Here is a 7,049-nt window from a genome sequence, read left to right on the forward strand (position 1 = left end):
TTACCAGCATTCCATTTTGAAGATGCCGAAGAAGAGGCTGGAGTGGAGAGAAAGAGCACAAGAATTGATTCAGGGGTCTTCAGGATATAGGAGACCACACTTTGTTGAGGACTCAGACATTATCCCACTGGGGATAGGGAGTCGTGTTCGTTTATATTTTTCCAGTCTGAAATGCCTTTTCATTCATTAACAAATAGTCATCTGGCTTGGTCCCTCGGTTCCTTCAGGTCTGTGCTTTGAAGGAAAATAAAACAGAGGGACAGGGAGAAGTAGTCTCTTACGTAGGCTACCCAGGGAAGCTTTTCTGATATTTGGGCAGATGGTTGAAGCAACTGAGAGTTCGAGTCATGTGAATATCCGTTAATGAATGAAAGAGCATTTCAGGCCAGAAAAATAGAGAAGGAAGGAAAATAACATGAAGGTCGTTAGAGAAGGTTAAGTAAATTATAGTCAATACAGTTAATAGAATACTATACAGATATGACGATCCCTATTAGTACTCAGTGGCATGGAAAGATTTCCTTAATAATTTCTTGAGTTGAAAACATAGTGTAGTTTATCCTATTGATGTAAAAGTGTGTGTGGTGTGTGTGTGTGTGTGTGTGTGTGTGCGTGTGTGTGTGTGTGTGTGTCAGGGGAGGTGGATGTATAATATATAGAGAGAAATGTCTAGAAGAATGGTCACAAATATTCACTGTCATGGTTTCTCAAATGGTACAACTTAGAGTGAATTAAATTTTTTTCTCAGACATACAGAAAAACAAAGATGATCAAATGATATTTATGACCTATCTCTCTCACCAGAATATGAACTCTGTGAAGCAGGAACCTTGTTTTCTTCACTACTTTATCCCTATTATCTAGGTACATAGTAGGTGCTCCGTAAATATTTGTTGAATGAAAGAGAAGAAACAAGGAAATGCAGAGCCCAAGCAGGGACAAGATTGCTGGAGCTCAGGGGCACGCAGGGCAGCAATGAAGATGCAAAGACAGCTGAGCAGATCTGACTGGCAGGGCCTTGAAACCCAGCATAAAATTCCAGACTTCCTTCTTCAGGAAATGGGTAGTCCTTGCTCATTGAGATGAAGGGGTAAAGGATGAATAGTGTGTGATTTAGCACCAGCCCATAGACTGAATCTTTTCTACAAAGACTCAGGCTATGCTACAAAGAAAGGAAGGAAGGAAGGAAGGAAGGAAGGAAGGGAGGGAGGGAGGGAGGGAGGGAGGGAGGGAGGGAGGAAGGAAGGAAGGAAGGAGAAAGAAAGAAAGAAAGAAAGAAAGAAAGAAAGAAAGAAAGAAAGAAAGAAAGAAAGAAAGAAAGAAAGAAAAGGAAGGGAGAGAGAGAGAGAAAGGAAGGAAGGAAAGAAAAAGAAGAAAGCAAGAAAGGAAGGAAGGAAAAGAAAATACTCTCCATGAATAAACAAGATATTCCAACATCTTCTTTGGGGCTCCTAATTGATGGCGAATTTCGAGCCAGCTAAGGCTCTAGGGGCTTGACGTTCACTTGCTGGTTGACAGAGGCCTTGAAAACAAAGTGAAAATGCTTCCATTTCCCCATTCCAATCTGCGCACCACCATCTGCTGTGATGATTCCCAGGGTGTCTGCCTCAGTGGGGACAGAATATGGATGGCTCAGGAAACCAGAGACTCATCCATGCCAACGCAAGACAGACCCACAGCCCTGAGGTCAAGAGGAAGTTTCTTTCTGATAGTTTGTCTTCAGCAATGCTAGGACCTTTCACTTGTTACATTGAGGCCTTGTGTAGGCAAGCACAGGCCACTGCATTGGTTGCACTGATCCACACTTTGATCTCAACATGTGTGGAAAAAATACTGCACATTGTCTCAAAGACTTTTCTCCCTTTGGGAAAAGTTTCCTGATATTCACTCCTTCTTCTTCAACCCCACTCCACCAGAAGACAAGTGGTCTTCTTTAAATGCAAATGCTACCCATCACTCTCTCACTCCAAACCCTTCACTTGTTCTACATTGCTGTTAGAATAACTATCAATTCCCTGGCATGGCCTTTGAAGCCATATCTCTTGGGCAGTGTCCACCCTAGGCCACTCTTTCCCTCGCCCATGACGCTCCAGTCCTGTGAACTTTCACCTCCTCAGATCTGACATACTCCTTCCCAACTCGGACCATTTCCATACTATTTTTATGCTTGGAGTTATACTCTCCCCTCTAGCAATCTGATCAGCTCCCATTTATCCTCCATATTATGGTATAAACGTCATTACCCCAGGATGCCCTCATTAGTCTCATGCCCCAGACCAGGCCAGGTGAATGTAGGGGGCTTGCACAGTAACCCCCATCCCGGCACTTCCCCAGCAGAGCACACAACTCAGTTAGGGTTAAGCAGTTCTTAGTGAGCTATTTGTTCCACATTTGTTTTCCCCATTGGACAGACCAAGTCGGTCCTGGCACAGTGTTGGTCTGTGTGACCCTACTGAAACTTTCTTTTTTTCAGTACTAGTATCACCCTCTGATGTCAGTGGGTTAACAAATTGTGGAATGAGAGAAAGTGGAGAATGCACATTTCAACAGGTTTGGCTGTTAAGGGGAGGAGAGAGCTAGGGTGGCAGCTGGAGGGCACTGCATGGTGGTTGTAGTCGGCTTGACCTGGGTAACCAACTACCATAGACTGGCGGGGGGGGAGCTTAAACCACAGAAATTTATTTCTCACAGTTCTGGAAGCTGGAAGTCCAAGATCAAGGTGCCAGCATAGCTGGTTTCTGGTGAGACCTCTCTTCCTGGCTTGTAGGAGACTTTCTTCTTTCTGTGTCCTCACATGGTGGGGAGAGAGAGAGAGAGAGAGAGAGAGAGAACAAGTTCTCTGGTGTCTCTTCTTATATGGGAACTAATGCCATCATCAGGGCCCCATCTCCAAACACCATCACGTTGGGGGTTAGAGATTCTACATACACATTTGAGGGAAACACAATATGGACCATAGCAGGAGTTAAGTGAAAACATTTTATGACAAAAAGTCCAGAGCTCACTTAAGTGCTGATGGTAGATGCCAGCAGAGGGGGGAGGGATGAAGCTTCAGGAGAGAGGGGATACAGAGGAGAAAAGGGCTTTGTTTAGGAGGGCGCTGCTCCCACTGTGACACGGAGGGTGGGCAAAGAGCACGGGTGCCTCCATGCGATCTTTTCCACGTGGCGACAATGAGCTAAGACAGTTCCTGCCGAATGGCTTCTTGTTTCCTTTCTGAAACAACATGCTAGGGTGTCTGCTGAGGAGCTGGCATAGTCTGGGGAGAACAGAGAGGGCCTGACATAGGTTCTGTAGAGAACAAATGAGCCGACTTCTGACACACCACCACGGAGTGCTGATGGATCAGGAGAGTTTGCTCACCTTGAACGTTTGGAGGCACCGAGCGCTTGGCACTGTGAGATGTTTCTCCACATCGCTCAGCATCCGGGCTGTGAAGCAGAGAAGGAGGACATTTTCTGAAAGGTGGCTGCTGTGAGGGTCATGGGTTGAATGAGGATCATGGTGATGGGACCCAGAGAGGTTAATGCTAAGTGATTGCCCAGTGTCACATGGCTGGTTGGTGATGAAGCCAGGAGTAAATCCCATAACGTTTGGGCTCCAAGCCTTGCTACACCACCTTGTGTGCTTTGTTCCTGGAGGATAACTTTTGAAAGAAAAACGTTGTTCAATAAAGATTCTGATGTAGCTAAGCAGGCCTAGGTATTGAACATGTGGCCGGGACTAGAGCTATCCTTTCAGGAAACCAGATGCTCCTGCCCCATCTATGTTGCCTCCTGTTGACTGAGGCTGAAATTATTTTTTCATTCCTCAAACAGAGGTGCAAATGTCCCCCAGGAGAGGGTCCAAGGGATCACTCCAAAATACGTCTGCTGCATATTGAAAAACCTGACAGAACCTTGTCAACACCCTGGCCACAGCAATTATCCGGTGTTGCTAAAGTTGCATCTGTTTTACCAGCCTCTCTAATTTCTGTAAATGATCCATGAAGTTGCTGGGAGACCTCTGCCTGGCTGGGGTCAGGGCAGATAGAGAAGTCAGGAGAAAGGTTCTAAGCTGCAGAGCACCTGGGGAGGGGGCCTAAATAGGGGTTGTCTCATGCTTTGCCAAGTGACCAATGATAATAGTGGCCATTTCATGAGCATTTACCAGCTTCTGGTAGTTTCCATGGGGGGGAGGGGAAGGGACTTGCCTGAGGCCACACAGCTCCAAGGGCAGGACTGGGATGCAAGCCCAATGTTGGCCGGCTTCCCTCTCCTACCACCTCTCTGAAACTTACCCCTGTGGAAGAGCAGGTGTCCCAAGGAGGAGCTGCACAGGTCCAGGGGTCAGAGTTAGTGCTGGGTAAGAAGACTTTGCCCTGAGAATGTTGTTTCCCACAGAAGCCGGGCAAACCCAAGCTGCTAGAGGCAGAGAGCAGAGGGTGAGTCCCAGAGCAGGGCTGAGAAGGAAACCAGTCTCTGAATCATAGTAACTCAGTTTACCATTTGCCATTATTACAAGAGTAATATACATTCTTTGTAGAAATATTGGAAACCACAGAAAAATAGGAATAAAATAGTTCCATGAACCAGAGAAATACTGTTAGGGCTTTAGTATGCTGTATCTTTTCAGTTTTCACGCTCTGTGAACGTGCATTTTTTTTCAAGATGGGACAATATGCTTTTTCGCTTACTAATATTGGGTAAACATTTCCCCACACTATTAAAATTCTCCCACAATAGTGCGTAATGCTCTAGAATAGTGGAAATGAGAGCACTAGCGCCTAATGTGGTCTGGGATCTAATTCTAGCTCTGCCGTTTCCTGACCACGTGACAAAACTCTGGTGTCAGTTACCCCTCTACCCCATAGGGAGAACAACAGACCCTCCTCCTAGGTATGTTGGCATGATTATATGAGAAAAGGAATTGAAAGACCTTACTGCAGTGCTGCCTATATGCAAACTAACTGTTATCATTTCTGGAATTTACTTTACAGATTCCCTATTCTCCGACAGTTAGGTTTTTCAGGTTTTCACAATTATAAATAAGATGCAATGAACACTATTACATACAAATCTTTGTGGTCCTCCATAGTTATGTCTTGATATGAAATTACTGGATCAAATGGTATGCAAAGTTTGTATGCATTTGATACATAGTGTCAAACTATTCTTCAGGAGATGTGTATTGCTTTCTAATTAATTTGATGGCCCCTTGAAAAAGCTGGCTATGAAATCAGAAACTGATGATGAGTTATGAGTGGGGAAGCAACAAGCATCCAGCATTTGTAGATTGACCCCAGAATGTGGGACCTACCAAGTCCTGGGCAGGCCTGCTTGACTCTCCTCTTCCACCTTAGAGTCAGGCCCAGGGTCTGCCACAGGGAGGGCCTGAAAAAATGTGACAGGCACTGAATGGCACTGAATTGAAGGAGAGGTAGACAGAGGAGATTAGAAGATAGTGGGAAAAGCCTTAGCAGATCAATAAAAACAAATCCCATGATTTGCTTCTTTGGATTATTTTAGCATGTTACTAATTATTGCCAAGTACTACTTCTACATTTTTAGATACTGCTTCCAAATTGTAATTAACTCATATTAACAGCATACATATATAATTTTGTGGGATGTTGAACATATTGAATTTTCACACTGTGATGGTTCCTTATTCTGAGATTATGTCCTTTTAACTTTTTAGTTTAATGTTCTTTTAAAATGGAAATGATGGTAATAATGGGTAGTAGGGTATTTTAAAGTCTTTTTTTTTTTTTTTGCGGTACGCAGACCTCTCACTGTTGTGGCCTCTCCCGTTGCGGAGCACAGGCTCCGGACGCACAGGCTCAGCGGCCATGGCTCACGGGCCCAGCCGCTCCGCGGCATGTGGGATCCTCCCGGACCGGGGCACGAACCCATGTCCCCTGCATTGGCAGGCGGACTCTCAACCACTGCGCCACCAGGGAAGCCCTAAAGTCTTTTAATTGGCAAATAAAAGTTGGCCACTTTTATTGGTCTTCTAATTTTTAGTCTTAAATTTTATTGGCACCTGGAATCCATATGTCTGGAAGCTAATGTCCAGGTGACACATAATCTGGTCTTTAAACGTTCATTTGTCCAGCCAACATTCAGTGAGTGGCTGCTGAGTGCAAGATGAACAGGAATCTCTGGGTCACACATTAGTGTAACACCATGGAGGCTACAATACCCTTGGATCTGGGGTAACAGGTTGTAAGTGACAGAGAGCTGGGGGAGCATGGGGATCACAGTGCATCACAAGGTCCCCAAGTCTTCTTCATACTTACAGGATTTTCTTACCTCATTATTAAATGTTGGAGCCCCTGGGGAAATAAAACTCACTACAACAAACACCTCCTCAGAGTTGCGAAATACATATTTCAGAAAGTAAAAGGACAAAATAGGACTGAATCTAGGAGAGTAGAGGTAAAATAACCCAGACACCTAAGATTTATCCCTGTAAGTCGAAGAAATTAGCTGTAGTCTTTCAAAAGATATTTATTAAGCAATTGTTTGGTCAAGGACACCCGAAGGAAGGACAACCAATGCCTAATTTCATAAGACAGGTACATGGAGAGCTATAGTAAACTCTTTAACATTCACAAAAACCTTCAATAAAAAGAATCACAAAAACGAAGTATCATTAATGACATTTAGAACATATTGAAACAACATAAATTGACCAAGTTGTAAATTCTGCACAGACCTAGAATACAGCAGGTATCAGTGAACCAGGAGATTATGCTGTTTGAATACAGCTATACGAGCAAGAGCTCCTTAGTATCCTGAATCTACAGAGCTACAAGTGAAAAGTATAAATGTTTTTGTTACTTGAGCCAGAGAAATGTTTAGATTTGAGATGTTTAAATCACAGAAAGTCTTTCAAGCTCTTCTTCCCAAACACTTTCTCTGGGGCTGGGAGGCAGAATAGCTCTCCTGGAAAGAATATCTGTAAACATTTTGGTAGAATTTTCTGAGTGTTTACATGAGGCATGCTTTTTGCGGGCCTTAATGGTTTGCCAGTTCTGAGGGTAGTCGGTAGTCCTTTGAGGATAT

The sequence above is a fragment of the Grampus griseus genome (genome assembly GCF_964374135.1).
Source record: "Grampus griseus genome assembly, chromosome: 5".
Taxonomy (NCBI): Eukaryota; Metazoa; Chordata; class Mammalia; order Artiodactyla; family Delphinidae; genus Grampus; species Grampus griseus.